This window comes from Drosophila pseudoobscura, chromosome X (genome assembly GCF_009870125.1).
Source record: "Drosophila pseudoobscura strain MV-25-SWS-2005 chromosome X, UCI_Dpse_MV25, whole genome shotgun sequence".
Lineage (NCBI taxonomy): Eukaryota > Metazoa > Arthropoda > Insecta > Diptera > Drosophilidae > Drosophila > Drosophila pseudoobscura.
In genome coordinates, this window is record NC_046683.1 from 100,648 (window position 1) to 122,922 (window position 22,275).

The 22,275-nt window shown below is 52.1% G+C and overlaps 1 long non-coding RNA gene across 1 annotated transcript; it reads right to left on the reverse strand.

The window, feature by feature from the left end:
- Window positions 1-13,239: 13,239 nt before the first annotated feature.
- On the reverse strand, window positions 13,240-14,280 carry LOC26533999 (uncharacterized). The gene is made up of 3 exons (XR_004469916.1): window positions 14,050-14,280; window positions 13,522-13,973; window positions 13,240-13,460 (listed from the first exon to the last, which is right to left on the reverse strand). It is a non-coding gene; the product is annotated as an uncharacterized lncRNA (long non-coding RNA).
- Between the last annotated feature and the right edge of the window lie 7,995 nt (window positions 14,281-22,275).

Below are 22,275 nucleotides of genomic sequence, written 5' to 3' on the forward strand. Positions count from 1 at the left end.
CAGTTGGGGCCGAGATTCATTGCTGCCGGCGATTGGAACGCGAAGAATTCATGGTGGGGAAACGCAAGGGCGTGCAGAAGAGGCGGAAAGCTGCTCAGGGCCGTTCAGGGAAGTAGCTGCAACATCCTGGCTACTGGATCTCCAACTCACTACCCGTACAATACTCGGCATACACCATCTGCAATCGACTTCGCGGTCTACAAGGGCGTGAGGGACGAGTTGCTGCGTATATCCCATCTGAATGACCTCTCATCTGATCATCTCCCAATGGTGGTTCAGTTGAGCATGTCTCCAGCGGAGGCGGTGAACAGGAGACGCCTCTTGCCCCCAGGGGCCAGCATATCAAGGTTCCAATCTTGGCTCGACTCGCACATCCATCTGAATACTGAGCTCAGGTCAGCAGAGGATGTTGACGACGCGGCTAGCATTCTGGAGAGGAACGTGTTGGAGGCAGCTGAACATGCCACAAGCGGTTTGAGGAGGCCCGTCCGACCTAGAGTCCAAGCTGAGTACCAGGTCAGCAATCGAATTCGGCTGATGATTGCCACCAAGAGGCGCCTGAGGAACATGCTGAAGCGGAATCAGGACCCGGCAGTGCGACAGCTGTTCAATATGCTTGGCAACAGGATCCACAAGGAGCTGGAAGCGGACAAAGCCAGACGTGCTGACAACATCATTGGCTCAATCGATCCCACCGATCGCTACAGCATGGCAAAGCTGTGGAGGTTGACCAATGGTTTGAAGCGGCAGCCACCAGCCAATCTGCCTGTGAGGAAGTATTGTGCGGACGGAGAGGACAATGCTGACGACCCCTGGTGCAAGAGCACGGAGGAGAAGGCAGAGTCCTTTGCGAGGCACCTGGAGCAGCGATTCAAGCCTGTACTGACCAGCGCGGCAGCCGACATACGAGCAATCGAGGAGTCTCTTGAAGAGTTTGGATCCCCTGGTCCCAATTTGAGATTCAGGGCGATCACTCTTCCTGAGATTGAGGCACAGGTCAAGGTATTGAAGCTGAAAAAGGCCCCAGGAATGGACAGGATCGACAACCGGACAATAAAGGCTCTACCTAAGTCTGCTCTGCTATACTTCGCGCTAATATGCAACAGCTCCCTTAGGATTGGTTGTTTTCCTAACAGATGGAAGCACGCTGCTGTTAGCATGATCCCCAAACCAGGAAAACCCGCCGATAAGTTGGCATCTTATCGCCCTATCAGTCTGCTTTCGGGTCTGTCGAAACTGTTTGAGCGACTCATTCTGACCAGGATGATGGAAGCTGATGGATTTGTCGAGGCTATTCCAAACCATCAGTTTGGCTTCAGACATGTACACGCGGCTGAACACCAATTGGGGAGAGTTACAAAGTTCATCCTATCCACCTACGAGAACAATTTGTACTGCTCTGCCATATACATGGACATACAGGAGGCATTCGATCGAGTCTGGCATACGGGATTGAAGCACAAAATGAAGCAGTTGTTACCGGCAGCGATATACAGAGTTTTGGCTAACTATTTGGACGATCGCACTTTCTATGTGGAATGCACAGGCGGCGTCAAATCAGGAAGCAAAAAGATTGCAGCAGGCGTTCCACAGGGCAGTGTACTCGGACCTGTACTGTACAACCTGTACACTCACGACATGCCGCTTCCTCGCGACAGGGGTATGCTCCTGGCTACCTATGCTGACGACACAGCAATCCTGGCGACTGGCATGAATCAGCTCATGGCTACCCAAAAGCTCAACCGCTTCCTGCTCAGCATCTCCAACTGGGCAAAGCAATGGGGCATCACCATCAATGCCTCCAAAACTGTGCATATAGTGCACACGTTGCGCTCGATTCAGCAGCCAGTGGATGATTTGCAGCCGCACATTGCCAACCAGCGAATCAACAGCGTCGCCGTGCATCCTTATTTGGGGGTCAAGCTGGACGCCAAGCTGCAGTTCCACACACACATAACCTACGTCGTCACCAAGGTCAGGGCAAGGGTCCAAAAACTGCGCTGGCTCCTAAACACAAACAGCAGGCTGAATCTCAACACCAAGGTAATGCTGTACAAGCAAATGATCGCACCGATCTGGCAGTACACATTGGCCGTATGGGGTCCACTAGCGAGCAGCGCAGAATTTGGACGGATCCAGGTCGAACAAAACAAGACTCTACGCCTGATCTGCAATGCGCCATGGTACGTGAGGAACGACACCATCCACAGGGACCTGGAAGTGGACACGGTTGAGGCAGTCTACGAGAGGGCTTGCAAAAGATACTCGGAACAGATGAGATCCCACCACAACATCGAGGCAGCCAAAGTGGTCAATGACCCCTATGTACCGCATAGAGTGGCAAGACCCCGGTATTCCGAGTATCTCAGCAGACACCTCCCCAAGGAACTCGCGAAGCACGAGTGGAATCGTATCGAGATGATCCCTAATCAGCGCCCATACACCGAAGAAGACCAAATCAGCCACGACCGGAACCTTGATGACATGCGAAGGATGCTGATCAGGATGGACCGCCCAGTGTCGCCGCCAACAGAGTATAATTATTACACCGAGGTTATACTCCCCAGAAGAAGGTTACTGGAGCCTGCCCCCATAGCCACAATAGACCTAACGGTCAGCAGCAGAAGACAGCGACTGGAGCAATTGGGCCTGGCAATGGAAGCAGCTTTAAACGAGATATCCACCGAACAAACGCCTGACACACATTCGCGGCACAGCGATAACGGCCAAGGCAATGGAAGCTCACACGCACACACCAACACAAATGCCCATGAGAATCAACCACCGCCAGCAACAGGAATAATTACAGAAAACAGCAGCCAAAATGTACAGCAGCAATGAAGACTTACCGCCAGCAAAGTCCCGTCCAGCCCCTAAGGTTGCAACAACCATGGCTGCCTCATTTGAACACAGAATATACACACGCACGAAGGAAAACACAGAAGTATATGCGAGCGCGACAAATAGCCGTTACGGAATGATCACTCTGACAAACATCTTCCTAAACCGAGCAACTAACGACATAGTAATGGACAACTGCAAATATAAAAAGAGTAGAAGACTCATGCGACCGACTGCCAAAAAAACGCGTCCGACCAAGGCGCTGCTGTTCAAAACTATGAGCGTTAGCATTTCTGCTGCGCAATTTCTGTTTCTCCTTCTCCTACAGATCTCGAATTGCCGCCAGAGAAGTCCCTGAGAGGAAGAGAGAGGACAACAACTACTGGAAGGTGGTGGATTTCTGCCATCTCCACTGCCGAGACAACTGACTGCTGCGCACAACCGCATACACACACACACCCACACATCCACACAGACACTCAACCCAATGCTGGCTGCCCCGGACCAGAGGGCGGAACAACAAGGAAAGAAAAACGAAGATGTAAACAAAAGAAGCAATAGCTCTGGCTGCCCCGGACCAGTGGGCAGAGGAGTATCGAAAACAAACAAAAAACGAATAGAAGACTAGATACAGAATAAGGAAAACATGTACATATATGTATATATATAGTCGCCCTTTGTGCCAATGGCAACCAAATGTTCCCCTTAATTGGTAGTTTAAATTTTAAATCTAAGTTAAGAGTATTATGCTTTAGCTCTACCCACTTCCCCTCCCCCCTTTGGCAAACGGACTGTTTACCGAAGTGGAGAGAGGTTCCCAAAAGATGATTGCGCCGGCAGAACTGCCGGCAGAAGAGAATTCGTGCTGCCTAAAGCATTGTATATGCTGCCTACAGCTGCTAATAGCAGTTCGTAGACAGCTACTTACATATATTTATAAATGCAGCCCCAACAAATTGTACCCAAAATGCTAATAGTAGTATTAGTACAATAAAGTCCACATAGCGTAACGTAGCCCTGGCTCCCCTAACCTGCTGGTCAGGCCAAGGCTCGAGCCGGGTTACGTTGCGTTATGTTAGTTACGTATCGCCTCCGTTGCATACGACACATCAAAATCAATGCCTCCAAAACTGTGCATATAGTGCACACGTTGCGCTCGATTCAGCAGCCAGTGGATGATTTGCAGCCGCACATTGCCAACCAGCGAATCAACAGCGTCGCCGTGCATCCTTATTTGGGGGTCAAGCTGGACGCCAAGCTGCAGTTCCACACACACATCACCTACGTCGTCACCAAGGTCAGGGCAAGGGTCCAAAAACTGCGCTGGCTCCTAAACACAAACAGCAGGCTGAATCTCAACACCAAGGTAATGCTGTACAAGCAAATGATCGCACCGATCTGGCAGTACACATTGGCCGTATGGGGTCCACTAGCGAGCAGCGCAGAATTTGGACGGATCCAGGTCGAACAAAACAAGACTCTACGCCTGATCTGCAATGCGCCATGGTACGTGAGGAACGACACCATCCACAGGGACCTGGAAGTGGACACGGTTGAGGCAGTCTACGAGAGGGCTTGCAAAAGATACTCGGAACAGATGAGATCCCACCACAACATCGAGGCAGCCAAAGTGGTCAATGACCCCTATGTACCGCATAGAGTGGCAAGACCCCGGTATTCCGAGTATCTCAGCAGACACCTCCCCAAGGAACTCGCGAAGCACGAGTGGAATCGTATCGAGATGATCCCTAATCAGCGCCCATACACCGAAGAAGACCAAATCAGCCACGACCGGAACCTTGATGACATGCGAAGGATGCTGATCAGGATGGACCGCCCAGTGTCGCCGCCAACAGAGTATAATTATTACACCGAGGTTATACTCCCCAGAAGAAGGTTACTGGAGCCTGCCCCCATAGCCACAATAGACCTAACGGTCAGCAGCAGAAGACAGCGACTGGAGCAATTGGGCCTGGCAATGGAAGCAGCTTTAAACGAGATATCCACCGAACAAACGCCTGACACACATTCGCGGCACAGCGATAACGGCCAAGGCAATGGAAGCTCACACGCACACACCAACACAAATGCCCATGAGAATCAACCACCGCCAGCAACAGGAATAAGTACAGAAAACAGCAGCCAAAATGTACAGCAGCAATGAAGACTTACCGCCAGCAAAGTCCCGTCCAGCCCCTAAGGTTGCAACAACCATGGCTGCCACATTTGAACACAGAATATACACACGCACGAAGGAAAACACAGAAGTATATGCGAGCGCGACAAATAGCCGTTACGGAATGATCACTCTGACAAACATCTTCCTAAACCGAGCAACTAACGACATAGTAATGGACAACTGCAAATATAAAAAGAGTAGAAGACTCATGCGACCGACTGCCAAAAAAACGCGTCCGACCAAGGCGCTGCTGTTCAAAACTATGAGCGTTAGCATTTCTGCTGCGCAATTTCTGTTTCTCCTTCTCCTACAGATCTCGAATTGCCGCCAGAGAAGTCCCTGAGAGGAAGAGAGAGGACAACAACTACTGGAAGGTGGTGGATTTCTGCCATCTCCACTGCCGAGACAACTGACTGCTGCGCACAACCGCATACACACACACACCCACACATCCACACAGACACTCAACCCAATGCTGGCTGCCCCGGACCAGAGGGCGGAACAACAAGGAAAGAAAAACGAAGATGTAAACAAAAGAAGCAATAGCTCTGGCTGCCCCGGACCAGTGGGCAGAGGAGTATCGAAAACAAACAAAAAACGAATAGAAGACTAGATACAGAATAAGGAAAACATGTACATATATGTATATATATAGTCGCCCTTTGTGCCAATGGCAACCAAATGTTCCCCTTAATTGGTAGTTTAAATTTTAAATCTAAGTTAAGAGTATTATGCTTTAGCTCTACCCACTTCCCCTCCCCCCTTTGGCAAACGGACTGTTTACCGAAGTGGAGAGAGGTTCCCAAAAGATGATTGCGCCGGCAGAACTGCCGGCAGAAGAGAATTCGTGCTGCCTAAAGCATTGTATATGCTGCCTACAGCTGCTAATAGCAGTTCGTAGACAGCTACTTACATATATTTATAAATGCAGCCCCAACAAATTGTACCCAAAATGCTAATAGTAGTATTAGTACAATAAAGTCCACATAGCGTAACGTAGCCCTGGCTCCCCTAACCTGCTGGTCAGGCCAAGGCTCGAGCCGGGTTACGTTGCGTTATGTTAGTTACGTATCGCCTCCGTTGCATACGACACATCAAAAAAAAAAAAAACAAGCACCCAACTAATAAAAAATCAGATGGCCGAATTGGGCTATTATGTAATATTTATTAGAGCCATTAAAGGGAGATCCGATGGACAGCCACTCGACCAGTTCGAGTTGGAGATAGCCCCCAAGCCGGATGAAAGCCACCACGATGTCCTCCAATTAACCCAGCTGGGCAACCAGTTGGTTACCGTCGAGAGGCAGGCCAAGCCGGTGGACCCATCCCAGTGCCACAGATGTCAGGCATTCGGGCACACCCGCACCTACTGCAGGCGTTCATTCGTCTGTATGAAGTGTGCGGGTGCCCACGCGTCCACGGCATGTGCCAAGCCAAGGGCAGACGCCCCTAAATGCGCCAATTGCCAGGGCGCCCACATCAGCGCCTACAAGGGATGTCCGGCATTCAAGGCAGCAAGGGGCCGCCTTCTGTCCCACCGAGTGGCCATGCAGGAGTTGCGTCGCAAGCGCAGCTCGCTTCTGCAGCCATTGCCAGAGCAGCAGCCACCACCAGCAAGAACAACACCAGCACATCCAGGGCGCCGACAGCAGCAGCAACAGCCAGCTCAAACGCCAGCCAATCCCCGGCGTGGACAGCAGCAGCAGGCAGCACGGACGCCACTCAATGTCTCCTCTCCTGGGCGACGAAGAGGACAACAACATCAGCAGAAGCAGAAGCAGCAGCTGCAGCCAATACATACAAATAAACAGACGCCTGCTGCCTCTGGCCCACGCACTGGGCGACGACGTCCAGAGCAGCCATTCAGCCGTTCCCAGGCACAACAGCAGCAGCAGCTACAGCAGCCGCAGCGCGAACAACAACAGCGACAGCAGCAGCAGCAGCTTGCCAACAACCGCTCCCGGCAGAAGATGAAGCCGAAACGCCAATCCTGCGAGGGATCCTGCAGCCAGGCACTGTTGGAGAATACGCAGAGGATGACGCGATTGGAAAAGAGGCTGGAAGCGATGATGTCACTACTCACCTCGCTCATCCAATCCCAGGCAGTGACGGCAACTCCAGCAGTTCCATTAACATCCGAAAATCCACCAACAATGGCAGCAGCAACAGTTGCCCCAGCTCCACAGCCACCACAAGAAACGCCAACGCCAGCCGCCACTCCAGAGACGGATCCTGAAACGGATGAAGAAAATGATGACGATGAGATGTGGACAGATGACGACTCCATGGATGGCATTAAGGCCTACGCCCGCAACATGAGGTACCTTCTTGACAACCAGATATCCTGGAACGCTGTGTACTAATTGGACACATCTCTGCCACTGCAACGGATTAAAAGACAAATGCATATCAATCGCATGCCACAACAAAACTGAACAACGGACGCTGCCGCCATCAAAGCAATTAAATACTTACCGCCTGCCATTCAGACACACACACACACAAACATCCATTACACTTGGGCGGCCGGACCTGTGCCGTTCGTGTAGATGTGTGTCGTGTCCGCCATCGTCCTTAGTTGGTGGCCTGATCCAGTGCCATGGCATTCAGAGTGCCCAATGGTCCTGGAAAAGGAAAAATCCATCAGCCACAAATACGATTAAAAAGGGCTCTCAAAATACTTAATGCCAGCCATTCAGACACACACACACACAAACATCCATTACTCTTGGGCGGCCGGACCTGTGCCGTTCGAGTAGATGTGTGTCGTGTCTGCCATCGTCCTTAGTTGGTGGCCGGATCCAGTGCCATGGCATTCAGAGTGCCCAATGGTCCTGGAAAAGGAAAAATCCATCAGCCACAAATATGATTAAAAAGGGCGCTCAAAATACTTACCGCCAGCCACTCAGACACACATCCACTACACTTGGGCGGCCGGACCTGTGCCGATCGAGTAGGTGTGTCGTTCTCCGCCATTGCCCTCAACTGGTTACTGGAACCAGGTGCCGTGGCATTCAGAGTGCAACGTGTACCCTAAATGGAAATATACACACACTCATCCATTACACTTGGGCGGCCGGACCTGTGCCGTTCGAGTTATGTGTGTCGTTGTCCACCATTGCCCACAGCTGGTGGCCGGAACAGTGCCACTTGCTCTACATTAGGGCCACAATTGCCGACGCATTCACATCCATTTCACTTTGGCGGCCGGACCCGTGTCGCCACAGTAATATGTGTGCCGTCTACTCCTGGCTCCCAGCTGGTGGCCGGACCAGTGCCACTGGTTCTCCAAGAGGGCAGCCACAGCCACAACGACGACGAGGTGCTAATTGCAGCTACCTCTGACGACTCTGGATGACGCCAATTTCGACGACCAGGGGGGACGACGGGGTCGGCCGGTATGCAACGCAATGTCTTTACAAGCATTGTGTTTTGCTATGCCGGCCGATGCTTCTAGTCTTCCCTGTAGCTATAAAAAAAAAAGATATAGACATTATTTTAAATTGTTATGTTTATTGTAATATTGTAAACGTAAATCAATTGTACCTGTATTGTCTCGTCTTTGTTCCAGTGTAGTATCTCTTTTATTACCTGTTTTTCCGTCGTCTCCACTCCAGTCTACTACTTACCTGTATTGTTATTTCTGCAAGTGCTTGTCTCTTTTTATTTAGTGTATTTCCACTTATTTTCCACGCAAAGCACATGCATTGTTTACCTTTTCCTCTTTATCTATTCCTCAATTGACTACGTGTTGCAACACTGCACTTTCTGAATTTTCGATCTCATTTCTTTAACCCTTTCTTCCCCCCCCCCATTGTTATTATCGTAATTAGTCGGTTCTCCGACACCCCACTACAAAATTATCACAATCTGTGATAAAACTTCGGCGGCAACGGTGCTGAGAATTGATTATCGGTTTCGTAATCGATTTTCAGATCAGCATCAGTTGCCGCCATACCCCACCACTACGGCCTAAATTGAGCCAAATTTGCTAGTCTTCGCATAAAACCACTACGTTCCCTATAAACTGCCCGCCCACATGTACATGATACATTCCTAGTCGTCTGCCCTCAGCAGGCGGCAAGGGTAGTAGAGGGGACTGAAGACCACATACCGCATAACAGCCAACAAAACATCAAGTTGACAAACTCACAGGGGATTTCAAATCAAATTTCAAGTTAGGGAGAATTGCAAAGGAGAGACAGCATACTTTTGAGCGTGGCCCCACTTATCTTTCTTGACTTTCACACCGCACACACACACACTTGACACCCTCTTGACGATTCGTACTTTTGGAGCCTTTTGCCCCGATCGTGGAATGGTCTCGAGTCTGGATCTGTGTCCCAACGAGGAAGGTCGTGTCGTGAGCGTTGTGGAGTCGAGTCGTGTTTCGAGGTTTAGTTCCTCCGTCAAAGTGCCGAATATTTTGTCTCTCTCTTGTTTTCTTTTCCCCTTGCCCCCCGCCCCCTGCTGCCTGCGGGCCTAGTCGAGGTTACAAGTGTTTCGTTGCTGCAGTTTATATGTTTGTAAATTATTATTGTGCCATTAAATGTACTAGTGTGTTTGAGTGCCGTTTAAAGTTAAATCGTAAAATCAAACAACAAAAATGTACATCTACTAAATTAAGACATATACTGCCCACAAAAACTCAACTAATAAAGCAACGCGCTTGGTTGCTGGCGGCTCACACCCCAGCCTCTCAGTTCCTCCCCCCTGTAAGGTGGAGCACTGTTGAGCCCTCAACCCAAAGCGGGTATATAATTTGGAATAATTCCAAATAAGCGAAAAAAAAAAAAAAACTGTGTGAATCAATCTGACTTGACAAAATCTCCACTCGCGTCGGTCGAATAATTTATTACCAAATCCAACCAAAGCCAATCCAGCGTAGCTATGCCACGCGGATCCACTGCCAGAAGAGGACGACGACGACGAGGACCACACGGCGTCACAGCCAGGGATCGGCCCAAATCAGCCATTTCCACTGCCAGCTCCGACAGCGCCGCCGACAGCGAAGCCAGCGCCGACAGCGCAGCCACCGGCGCCGTGGCAAACGCAGCGATACTGAGAAGCCAATCCACCGACTCCGCCACCTGGTTGGAGGCACTTCCTCCAATTTCTGGACCGGCTCCAGCCACCATTACCGGGTATGTGAGGACCACAAATACCGACACCACCATCACGGCCACTCCGGCCACAAGCCCCATCCCCGACCTGCCCTGCCCCAACAGCTGGGCGGCCATTCCCAATCTCACCAGCCAGGAGCAGTTCCAGATCGGCGATTGGGTGGAGGCGGTCCATACCCAGGAACGCCAGCAGCAGCAGCAGCAGCAGCAGAACATCAGCAGCAGCAGCAGCGGTAGTCGCCGGCTTGAGGCATTGGCGGCGTCGGCAGCGGCAGCGGCGTCAGCCAAAGCACCGCTATGTCAAGCACCGCTATGCCAAGCCAAGCCAAGCCTAGCGGTACCGAGCGCGCCAATAATTCCGCTTCCCACACTCCAACACACACATACACGTATCGATGCACCGTATGCCGATGCTTCGTGTGGAGAGAGCCGGAAACAGCAAGGAGCGAGAGAGAGTGCAAAGAGAGAGCGAGTAACGACCTCGTACCAGCGACAGTACGAGAGGGCACTCGAGCAGCCTCTACACGAACAGCAGCCAACACAAGATTCGTGTTCGAGTGCCCGTTCGGGAGCGACTTCGAACTCGAACCACAGCCATGGCACAAACCCTGCTCGATCGGCCACAGCAGCGGTTCCAAATGCAATGCACACAGCCAATACCACAACCACAAATACAAATACAATGATGACATACATCAGCACACAAACAGCGACATCAAACACAAAAACGACAACTGCAATTACGTCGGCAGACAGACGATGCCTGTTAACAGCAATGTTAACAGGCGGACCCCCCCCACCACCGCCGCCAGAGGAACATCAGCAGCAGCAAACACATCAACAACAACAACAACATCAGCCAATAGCAACAAACACAGCCAATACCGATGATATCCCATCCACCTCTGCTGCAGCGGCCCGTTCGCCACTGAAGCGCGTCCGCGCCGAGGTGGATGATGATGATGACTATGTTGACAGTGATGATATGGTTGTTGATTTTGATGACGATGACGACGACGACAATTTGGATGCCAATTATGCATCGGCCAAACGACGACTCCGGGAAAGTAACCAACAGGCAAGCAAATCCCATATCCCCCAAATTCAAAACCATCCCCATCACCAACAATCAAACCAGCAACAACATCAGCGGACAATTACACAAAATGCCCCTGCCCCCGCCCCTGCCCCTGCCACTGCCAATGCTCCAGCCAATGCTCCACTAGCTCTACCTCACTCACCTGCAAATGCAACTAGTAGCTGCGGCACAGGAACCCACAGCAGCAGCGGCGGCGGCGGCGATGGGCTGCTCCAGCTGCCCTCCCTGAGTATGCCCAATGCCAGACAAATTCGGATGCTGCAGCGACAGCACCATCCAACGACAATCATTCCCCCCCCCATCATTCTGCCAGCTGTCCCCGACATTATGCCCATTCTGGACAAGCTGCAGAAGGACCCGAGGGTGGGCAACAGCAGCTATCACACCAAGCTCATCAGCCGCAATGGTGTCCGTATCCAGGCCCGCGACTTGGCTACCAGGGATGCCATCATGGCAATCCTGGGCGATGGCGACGGCAACGAGGCGATGACTGGCCACTACACACACCAGCACAAGAGTGACCGTGGGCTACGGATCGTCGTGCGAGATCTACACCACTCCACAAGCACCCAACTAATAAAAAATCAGATGGCCGAATTGGGCTATTATGTAATATTTATTAGAGCCATTAAAGGGAGATCCGATGGACAGCCACTCGACCAGTTCGAGTTGGAGATAGCCCCCAAGCCGGATGAAAGCCACCACGATGTCCTCCAATTAACCCAGCTGGGCAACCAGTTGGTGACCGTTGAGAGGCAGGCCAAGCCGGTGGACCCAGCCCAGTGCCATAGATGTCAGGCATTCGGGCACACCCGCACCTACTGCAGGCGTTCATTCGTCTGTATGAAGTGTGCGGGTGCCCACGCGTCCACGGCATGTGCCAAGCCAAGGGCAGACGCCCCTAAATGCGCCAATTGCCAGGGCGCCCACATCAGCGCCTACAAGGGATGTCCGGCATTCAAGGCAGCAAGGGGCCGCCTTCTGTCCCACCGAGTGGCCATGCAGGAGTTGCGTCGCAAGCGCAGCTCGCTTCTGCAGCCATTGCCAGAGCAGCAGCCACCACCAGCAAGAACAACACCAGCACATCCAGGGCGCCGACAGCAGCAGCAACAGCCAGCTCAAACGCCAGCCAATCCCTTGCGCGGACAGCAGCAGCAGGCAGCAAGGACGCCACTCAATGTCTCCTCTCCTGGGCGACGAAGAGGACGACAACAACACCAGCAGAAGCAGAAGCAGAAGCAGCAGCAGCAGCCAATACATACAAATAAACTGACGCCTGCTGCCTCTGGCCCACGCACTGGGCGCCGACGTCCAGAGCAGCCATTGAGCCGTTCCCAGGCACAACAACAGCATCTGCAACAGCAGCCGCAGCGCGAACAACAACAGCGACAGCAGCAGCAGCAGCTTGCCAACAACCGCTCCCGGCAGAAAATGAAGCCGAAACGCCAATCTTGCGAGGGATCCTGCAGCCAGGCACTGTTGGAGAATACGCAGAGGATGACGCGATTGGAAAAGAGGCTGGAAGCGATGATGTCACTACTCACCTCGCTCATCCAATCCCAGGCAGTGACGGCAACTCCAGCAGTTCCAGTGACATCGGAAAATCCACCAACAATGACAGCAGCAACTGTGGCTGCCCCAGCTCCACAGCCACCACAAAAAACGCCAACGCCAGCCGCCACTCCAGAGACGGATCCTGAAACGGACGAAGAAAACGATGACGATGAGATGTGGACAGATGACGACTCCATGGATGGCATTAAGGCCTACGCCCGCAACATGAGGTACCTTCTTGACAACCAGATATCCTGGAACGCTGTGTACTGATTGGACACATCTCTGCCACTGCAACGGATTAAAAGACAAATGCATATCAACCGCATGCCACAACAAAAATGAACAACGGACGCTGCCGCCATCAAAGCAATAAAACAAAACATCAACACACACGCGGGTACCCATTACACTTGGGCGGCCGGACCTGTGCCGTTCCAGTAGATGTGTGTCGTTCTCCGCCATTGCCCTCATCTGGTTTGCTGGAATCAGGTGCCGTGGCATTCAGAGTGCCATGTGTACCTGGAATGGAAATACACACACACACACATAAACATCCACTACACTTGGGCGGCCGGACCTGTGCCGTTCGAGTTATGCCATCGCCATCGTCCTTAGCTGGTGGCCGGATCCAGTGCCATGGCATTCAGAGTGCCCTATGGTCCTGGAAAAGGAAAAATCCATCAGCCACACATACGATTAAAAAGGGCGCTCAAAATACTTACCGCCAGCCACTCAGACACACACACACACAAGCACCCATTACACTTGGGCGGCCGGACCTGTGCCGTTCGAGTTATGTGTGTCATTGTCCACCATTGCCCACTGCTGGTGGCCGGAACAGTGCCACTTGCTCTACATTAGGGCCACAATTGCCGACGCACACACACACTCACATCCATTTCACTTTGGCGGCCGGACCCGTGTCGCCACAGTAATATGCGTGCCGTCTTTTCCTGGCTCCCAGCTGGTGGCCGGACCAGTGCCACTGGTTCTCCAAGAGGGCAGCCACAGCCACAACGACGACGATGTGCTAATTGCAGCTACCTCTGACGACTCCGGATGACGCCAATCTCGACGACCAGGGGGGACGACGGGGTCGGCCGGTATGCAACGCAATGTCTTTACAAGCATTGTGCTTTGCTATGCCGGCCGATGCTTCTAGTCTTCCCTGTAGCTATAAAGGAAAAGATATAGACATTATTTTAAATTGTTATGTTTATTGTAATATTGTAAACGTAAATCAATTGTACCTGTTTTGTCTCGTCTTTGTTCCAGTGTAGTATCTCTTTTATTACCTGTTTTTCCGTCGTCTCCACTCCAGTCTACTACTTACCTGTATAGTTATTACTGCAAGTGCTTGTCTCTTTTTATTTAGTGTCTTTCCACTTATTTTCCACGCAAAGCACATGCATTGTTTACCTTTTCTCTCAATCTATTCCTCAATTGACTACGTGTTGCAACACTGCACTTTCTGAATTTTCGATCTCATTTCTTTAACCCTTTCTTCCCCCCCCCCCATTGTTATTATCGTAACTAGTCGGTACGCCGACACCCCACTACAAAATTATTACAATCTGTGATAAAACTTCGGCGGCAACGGTGCTGAGAATTGATTATCGGTTTCGTAATCGATTTTCAAATCAGCATCAGTTGCCGCCACACCCCACCACTACGGCCTAAATTGAGCCAAATATGCCAGTCTTCGCATAATTCCACTACGTTCCCTATAAACTGCCCGCCCACATGTACATGATACATTCCTAGTCGTCTGCCCTCAGCAGGCGGCAAGGGTAGTAGAGGGGACTGAAGACCACATACCGCATAACAGCCAACAAAACATCAAGTTGATAAACTCACAGGGGATTGCAAATCAAATTTTAAGTTAGGGAGAATTGCAATAGGAGTGACAGCATACTTTTGAGCGTGGCCCCACTTATCTTTCTTGACTCACACCGCACACACACACACTTGACACCCTCTTGACGATTCCCTCTTTTGGAGCCTTTTGCCCCGATCGTGGAAGGGTTAGGAGTCTGGATCTGTGTCCCAACGAGGAAGGTCGTGTCGTGAGCGTTGTGGAGTCGAGTCGTGTTTGAGGTTTAGTTCCTCCGTCAAAGTGCCGAATATTTTGTCTCTCTTTTGTTCTCTTTTTCCCTTGCCCCCCGCCCCCTGCTGACTGCGGGCCTAGTCGAGGTTACAAGTGTTTAACGTTGCTGCAGTTTATATGTTTGTAAATTATTGTGCCATTAAATGTACCAGTGTGTTTGAGTGCCGTTTAAAATTGAATTGTAAAAACAAACGACAAAAAAAATGTACATAAATTAATAGTAAGACATATACTGCCCAAAAAAAAAACTCAACTAATAAAGCAACGCGCTTGGTTGCTGGCGGCTCACACCCCAGCCTCTCAGTTCCTCCCCCCTGTAAGGTGGAGCACTGTTGAGCCCTCAACCCAAAGCGGGTATATAATTTGGAATAATTCCAAAAAAGCGAAAAAAAAAAAAAAAAACTGTGTGAATCAATCTGACTTGACAAAATCTCCACTCGCGTCGGTCGAATAATTTATTACCAAATCCAACCAAAGCCAATCCAGCGTAGCTATGCCACGCGGATCCACTGCCAGAAGAGGACGACGACGACGAGGACCACACGGCGTCACAGCCAGGGATCGGCCCAAATCAGCCATTTCCACTGCCAGCTCCGACAGCGCCGCCGACAGCGAAGCCAGCGCCGACAGCGCAGCCACCGGCGCCGTGGCAAACGCAGCGATACTGAGAAGCCAATCCACCGACTCCGCCACCTGGTTGGAGGCACTTCCTCCAATTTCTGGACCGGCTCCAGCCACCATTACCGGGTATGTGAGGACCACAAATACCGACACCACCATCACGGCCACTCCGGCCACAAGCCCCATCCCCGACCTGCCCTGCCCCAACAGCTGGGCGGCCATTCCCAATCTCACCAGCCAGGAGCAGTTCCAGATCGGCGATTGGGTGGAGGCGGTCCATACCCAGGAACGCCAGCAGCAGCAGCAGCAGCAGCAGAACATCAGCAGCAGCAGCAGCGGTAGTCGCCGGCTTGAGGCATTGGCGGCGTCGGCAGCGGCAGCGGCGTCAGCCAAAGCACCGCTATGTCAAGCACCGCTATGCCAAGCCAAGCCAAGCCTAGCGGTACCGAGCGCGCCAATAATTCCGCTTCCCACACTCCAACACACACATACACGTATCGATGCACCGTATGCCGATGCTTCGTGTGGAGAGAGCCGGAAACAGCAAGGAGCGAGAGAGAGTGCAAAGAGAGAGCGAGTAACGACCTCGTACCAGCGACAGTACGAGAGGGCACTCGAGCAGCCTCTACACGAACAGCAGCCAACACAAGATTCGTGTTCGAGTGCCCGTTCGGGAGCGACTTCGAACTCGAACCACAGCCATGGCACAAACCCTGCTCGATCGGCCACAGCAGCGGTTCCAAATGCAATGCACACAGCCAATACCACAACCACAAATACAAATACAATGATGACATACATCAGCACACAAACAGCGACATCAAACACAAAAACGACAACTGCAATTACGTCGGCAGACAGACGATGCCTGTTAACAGCAATGTTAACAGGCGGACCCCCCCCACCACCGCCGCCAGAGGAACATCAGCAGCAGCAAACACATCAACAACAACAACAACATCAGCCAATAGCAACAAACACAGCCAATACCGATGATATCCCATCCACCTCTGCTGCAGCGGCCCGTTCGCCACTGAAGCGCGTCCGCGCCGAGGTGGATGATGATGATGACTATGTTGACAGTGATGATATGGTTGTTGATTTTGATGACGATGACGACGACGACAATTTGGATGCCAATTATGCATCGGCCAAACGACGACTCCGGGAAAGTAACCAACAGGCAAGCAAATCCCATATCCCCCAAATTCAAAACCATCCCCATCACCAACAATCAAACCAGCAACAACATCAGCGGACAATTACACAAAATGCCCCTGCCCCCGCCCCTGCCCCTGCCACTGCCAATGCTCCAGCCAATGCTCCACTAGCTCTACCTCACTCACCTGCAAATGCAACTAGTAGCTGCGGCACAGGAACCCACAGCAGCAGCGGCGGCGGCGGCGATGGGCTGCTCCAGCTGCCCTCCCTGAGTATGCCCAATGCCAGACAAATTCGGATGCTGCAGCGACAGCACCATCCAACGACAATCATTCCCCCCCCCATCATTCTGCCAGCTGTCCCCGACATTATGCCCATTCTGGACAAGCTGCAGAAGGACCCGAGGGTGGGCAACAGCAGCTATCACACCAAGCTCATCAGCCGCAATGGTGTCCGTATCCAGGCCCGCGACTTGGCTACCAGGGATGCCATCATGGCAATCCTGGGCGATGGCGACGGCAACGAGGCGATGACTGGCCACTACACACACCAGCACAAGAGTGACCGTGGGCTACGGATCGTCGTGCGAGATCTACACCACTCCACAAGCACCCAACTAATAAAAAATCAGATGGCCGAATTGGGCTATTATGTAATATTTATTAGAGCCATTAAAGGGAGATCCGATGGACAGCCACTCGACCAGTTCGAGTTGGAGATAGCCCCCAAGCCGGATGAAAGCCACCACGATGTCCTCCAATTAACCCAGCTGGGCAACCAGTTGGTGACCGTTGAGAGGCAGGCCAAGCCGGTGGACCCAGCCCAGTGCCATAGATGTCAGGCATTCGGGCACACCCGCACCTACTGCAGGCGTTCATTCGTCTGTATGAAGTGTGCGGGTGCCCACGCGTCCACGGCATGTGCCAAGCCAAGGGCAGACGCCCCTAAATGCGCCAATTGCCAGGGCGCCCACATCAGCGCCTACAAGGGATGCCCGGCATTCAAGGCAGCAAGGGGCCGCCTACTGTCCCACCGAGTGGCCATGCAGGAGTTGCGTCGCAAGCGCAGCTCGCTTCTGCAGCCATTGCCAGAGCAACAGCCACCACCAGCAAGAACAACACCAGCACATCCAGGGCGCCGACAGCAGCAGCAACAGCCAGCTCAAACGCCGGCCAATCCCTGGCGCGGTCAGCAGCAGCAGGCAGCAAGGACGCCACTCAATGTCTCCTCTCCTGGGCGACGAAGAGGACAACAACATCAGCAGAAGCAGAAGCAGCAGCAGCCGCCAATACTTACAAAAAAACAGACGCCTGCTGCCTCTGGCCCACGCACTGGGCGACGACGTCCAGAGCAGCCATTGAGCCGTTCCCAGGCACAACAGCAGCAGCAGCTACAGCAGCCGCAGCGCGAACAACAACAGCGACAGCGGCAGCAGCAGCCTGCCAACAACCGCTCCCGGCAGAAGATGAAGCCGAAACGCCAATCCTGCGAGGGATCCTGCAGCCAGGCACTGTTGGAGAATACGCAGAGGATGACGCGATTGGAAAAGAGGCTGGAAGCGATGATGTCACTACTCACCTCGCTCATCCAATCCCAGGCAGTGACGGCAACTCCAGCAGTTCCAGTGACATCGGAAAATCCACCAACAATGACAGCAGCAACTGTGGCTGCCCCAGCTCCACAGCCACCACAAAAAACGCCAACGCCAGCCGCCACTCCAGAGACGGATCCTGAAACGGATGAAGAAAATGATGACGATGAGATGTGGACAGATGACGACTCCATGGATGGCATTAAGGCCTACGCCCGCAACATGAGGTACCTTCTTGACAACCAGATATCCTGGAACGCTGTGTACTGATTGGTCACATCTCTGCCACTGCAACGGATTAAAAGACAAATGCATATCAATCGCATGCCACAACAAAAATTAACAACGGACGCTGCCGCCATCAAATCAATCAAATAAAACATCAACACACACACAAACATCCATTACACTTGGGCGGCCGGACCTGTGCCGTTCGTGTAGATGTGTGTCGTGTCCGCCATCGTCCTTAGCTGGTGGCCGGATCCAGTGCCATGGCATTCAGAGTGCCCTATGGTCCTGGAAAAGGAAAAATCCATCAGCCACAAATACGATTAAAAAGGGCTCTCAAAAATACTTAATGCCAGCCATTCAGACACACACACACACACACATCCACTACACTTGGGCGGCCGGACCTGTGCCGCTCGAGTTATGTGTGTCACCGACCGCCATTGCCCACAGCTGGTGGCCGGAACAGTGCCACTTGCTCTACATTAGGGCCACAATTACCGACGCACACACACACACTCACATCCATTTCACTTTGGCGGCCGGACCCGTGTCGCCACAGTACTATGTGTGCCGTCTACTCCTGGCTCCCAGCTGGTGGCCGGACCAGTGCCACTGGTTCTCCAAGAGGGCAGCCACAGCCACAACGACGACGAGGTGCTAATTGCAGCTACCTCTGACGACTCCGGATGACGCCAATCTCGACGACCAGGGGGGACGACGGGGTCGGCCGGTATGCAACGCAATGTCTTTACAAGCATTGTGCTTTGCTATGCCGGCCGATGCTTCTAGTCTTCCCTGTAGCTATAAAAGAAAAGATATAGACATTATTTTAAATTGTTATGTTTATTGTAATATTGTAAACGTAAATCAATTGTACCTGTTTTGTCTCGTCTTTGTTCCAGTGTAGTATCTCTTTTATTACCTGTTTTTCCGTCGTCCCCACTCCAGTCTACTACTTACCTGTATAGTTATTACTGCAAGTGCTTGTCTCTTTTTATTTAGTGTCTTTCCACTTATTTTCCACGCAAAGCACATGCATTGTTTACCTTTTCTCTCAATCTATTCCTCAATTGACTACGTGTTGCAACACTGCACTTTCTGAATTTTCGATCTCATTTCTTTAACCCCTTCTTCCCCCCCCCCATTGTTATTATCGTAATTAGTGCGGTTCTCCGACACCTCACTACAAAATTATCACAATCTGTGATAAAACTTCGGCGGCAACGGTGCTAACAATTGATTATCGGTTTCGTAATCGACTTTCAAATCAGCATCAGTTGCCGCCACACCCCACCACTACGGCCTAAATTGAGCCAAATTTGCTAGTCTTCGCATAAATCCACTACGTTCCCTATAAACTGCCCGCCCACATGTACATGATACATTCCTAGTCGTCTGCCCTCAGCAGGCGGCAAGGGTAGTAGAGGGGACTGAAGACCACATACCGCATAACAGCCAACAAAACATCAAGTTGACAAACTCACAGGGGATTTCAAATCAAATTTCAAGTTGGGGAGAATTGCAGGGAAGAGACAGCATACTTTTGAGCGTGGCCCCACTTATCTTTCTTGACTCACACCGCACACACACACACTTGACACCCTCTTGACGATTCCCTCTTTTGGAGCCTTTTGCCCCGATCGTGGAATCGTCTCGAGTCTGGATCTGTGTCCCAACGAGGAAGGTCGTGTCGTGAACGTTGTGGAGTCGAGTCGTGTTTGAGGTTTAGTTCCTCCGTCAAAGTGCCGAATATTTTGTCTCTCTCTTGTTTTCTTTTTCCCTTGCCCCCCCTGCTGACTGCGGGCCTAGTCGAGGTTACAAGTGTTTCGTTGCTGCAGTTTATATGTTTGTAAATTATTGTGCCATTAAATGTACTAGTGTGTTTGAGTGCCGTTTAAAGTTAAATTGTAAAACAAACAAAAATGTACATATACTAAATTAAGACATATACTGCCCAAAAACTGAAACTAATAAAGCAACGCGCTTGGTTGCTGGCGGCTCACACCCCAGCCTCTCAGTTCCTCCCCCCTGTAAGGTGGAGCACTGTTGAGCCCTCAACCCAAAGCGGGTATATAATTTGGAAATTATCCAAATAAGCGAAAAAAAAAAAAAAAAACTGTGTGAATCAATCTGACTTGACAAAATCTCCACTCGCGTCGGTCGAAAAAATCTATTACCAAATCCAACCAAAGCCAATCCAGCGCAGCTATGCCACGCGGATCCACTGCCAGAAGAGGACGACGACGACGAGGACCACACGGCGTCTCAGCCAGGGATCGCCCCAAATCAGCCATTTCCACTGCCAGCTCCGACAGCGCCGCCGACGGCGAAGCCAGCGCCGACAGCGCAGCCACCGGCGCCGTGGCAAACGCAGCGATACTGAGACGCCAATCCACCGACTCCGCCACCTGGTTGGAGGCACTTCCTCCAATACCTGGACCGGCTCCAGCCACCATTACCGGGTATGTGAGGACCCCAAATGCCGACACCACCATCACCGCCACTCCGGCCACAAGCCCCATCCCCGACCTCCCCTGCCCCAACAGCTGGGCGGCCATTCCCAATCTCACCAGCCGGGAGCAGTTCCAGATCGGCGATTGGGTGGAGGCGGTCCATACCCAGGAACGCCAACGCCAGCAGCAGCAGCAGCAGAACATCAGCAGCAGCAGCAGCGGTAGTCGCCGGCTTGAGGCATTGGCGGCGTCGGCAGCGGCAGCGGCGTCAGCCAAAGCACCGCTATGTCAAGCACCGCTATGCCAAGCCAAGCCAAGCCTAGCGGTACCGAGCGCGCCAATAATTCCGCTTCCCACACTCCAACACACACATACACGTATCGATGCACCGTATGCCGATGCTTCGTGTGGAGAGAGCCGGAAACAGCAAGGAGCGAGAGAAGGCGCAAAGAGAGAGCGAGTAACGAACTCGTACCAGCGACAGTACGAGAGGGCACTCGAGCAGTCTCTACACGAACAGCAGCCAACACAAGATTCGTGTTCGAGTGCCCGTTCGGGAGCGACTTCGAACTCGAACCACAGCCATGGCACAAACCCTGCTCGATCTGCCACAGCAGCGGTTCCAAATGCAATGCACACAGCCAATACCACAACCACAACCACAACCACAAATACAATGATGACATACATCAGCACACAAACAGCGACATCAAACACAAAAACGACAACTGCAATTACGTCGGCAGCCAGACGATGCCTGTTAACAGCAATGTTAACAGGCGGACCCCCCCCACCACCGCCGCCAGAGGAACACCAGCAGCAGCAAACACATCAACAACAACAACAACATCAGCCAATAGCAACAAACACAGCCAATACCGATGATATCCCATCCACTTCTGCTGCAGCGGCCCGTTCGCCACTGAAGCGCGTCCGTGATGTTGACTATGTTGACAGTGATGATATGGTTGTTGAGTTTGATGACGATGACGACGACGACAATTTGGATGCCAATTATGCATCGGCCAAACGACGACTCCGGGAAACTAACCAACAGGCAAGCAAATCCCATATCCCCCAAATTCAAAACCATCCCCATCACCAACAATCAAACCAGCAACAGCAACAACTTCAGCGGACAATTACACAAAATGCCCCTGCCCCCGCCCCTGCCCCTGCCCCTGCTCCAGCCAATGCTCCACTAGCTCCACCTCACTCACCTGCAAATGCAACTAGTAGCTGCGGCACAGGAACCCACAGCAGCAGCGGCGGCGGCGGCGGCGATGGGCTGCTCCAGCTGCCCTCCCTGAGT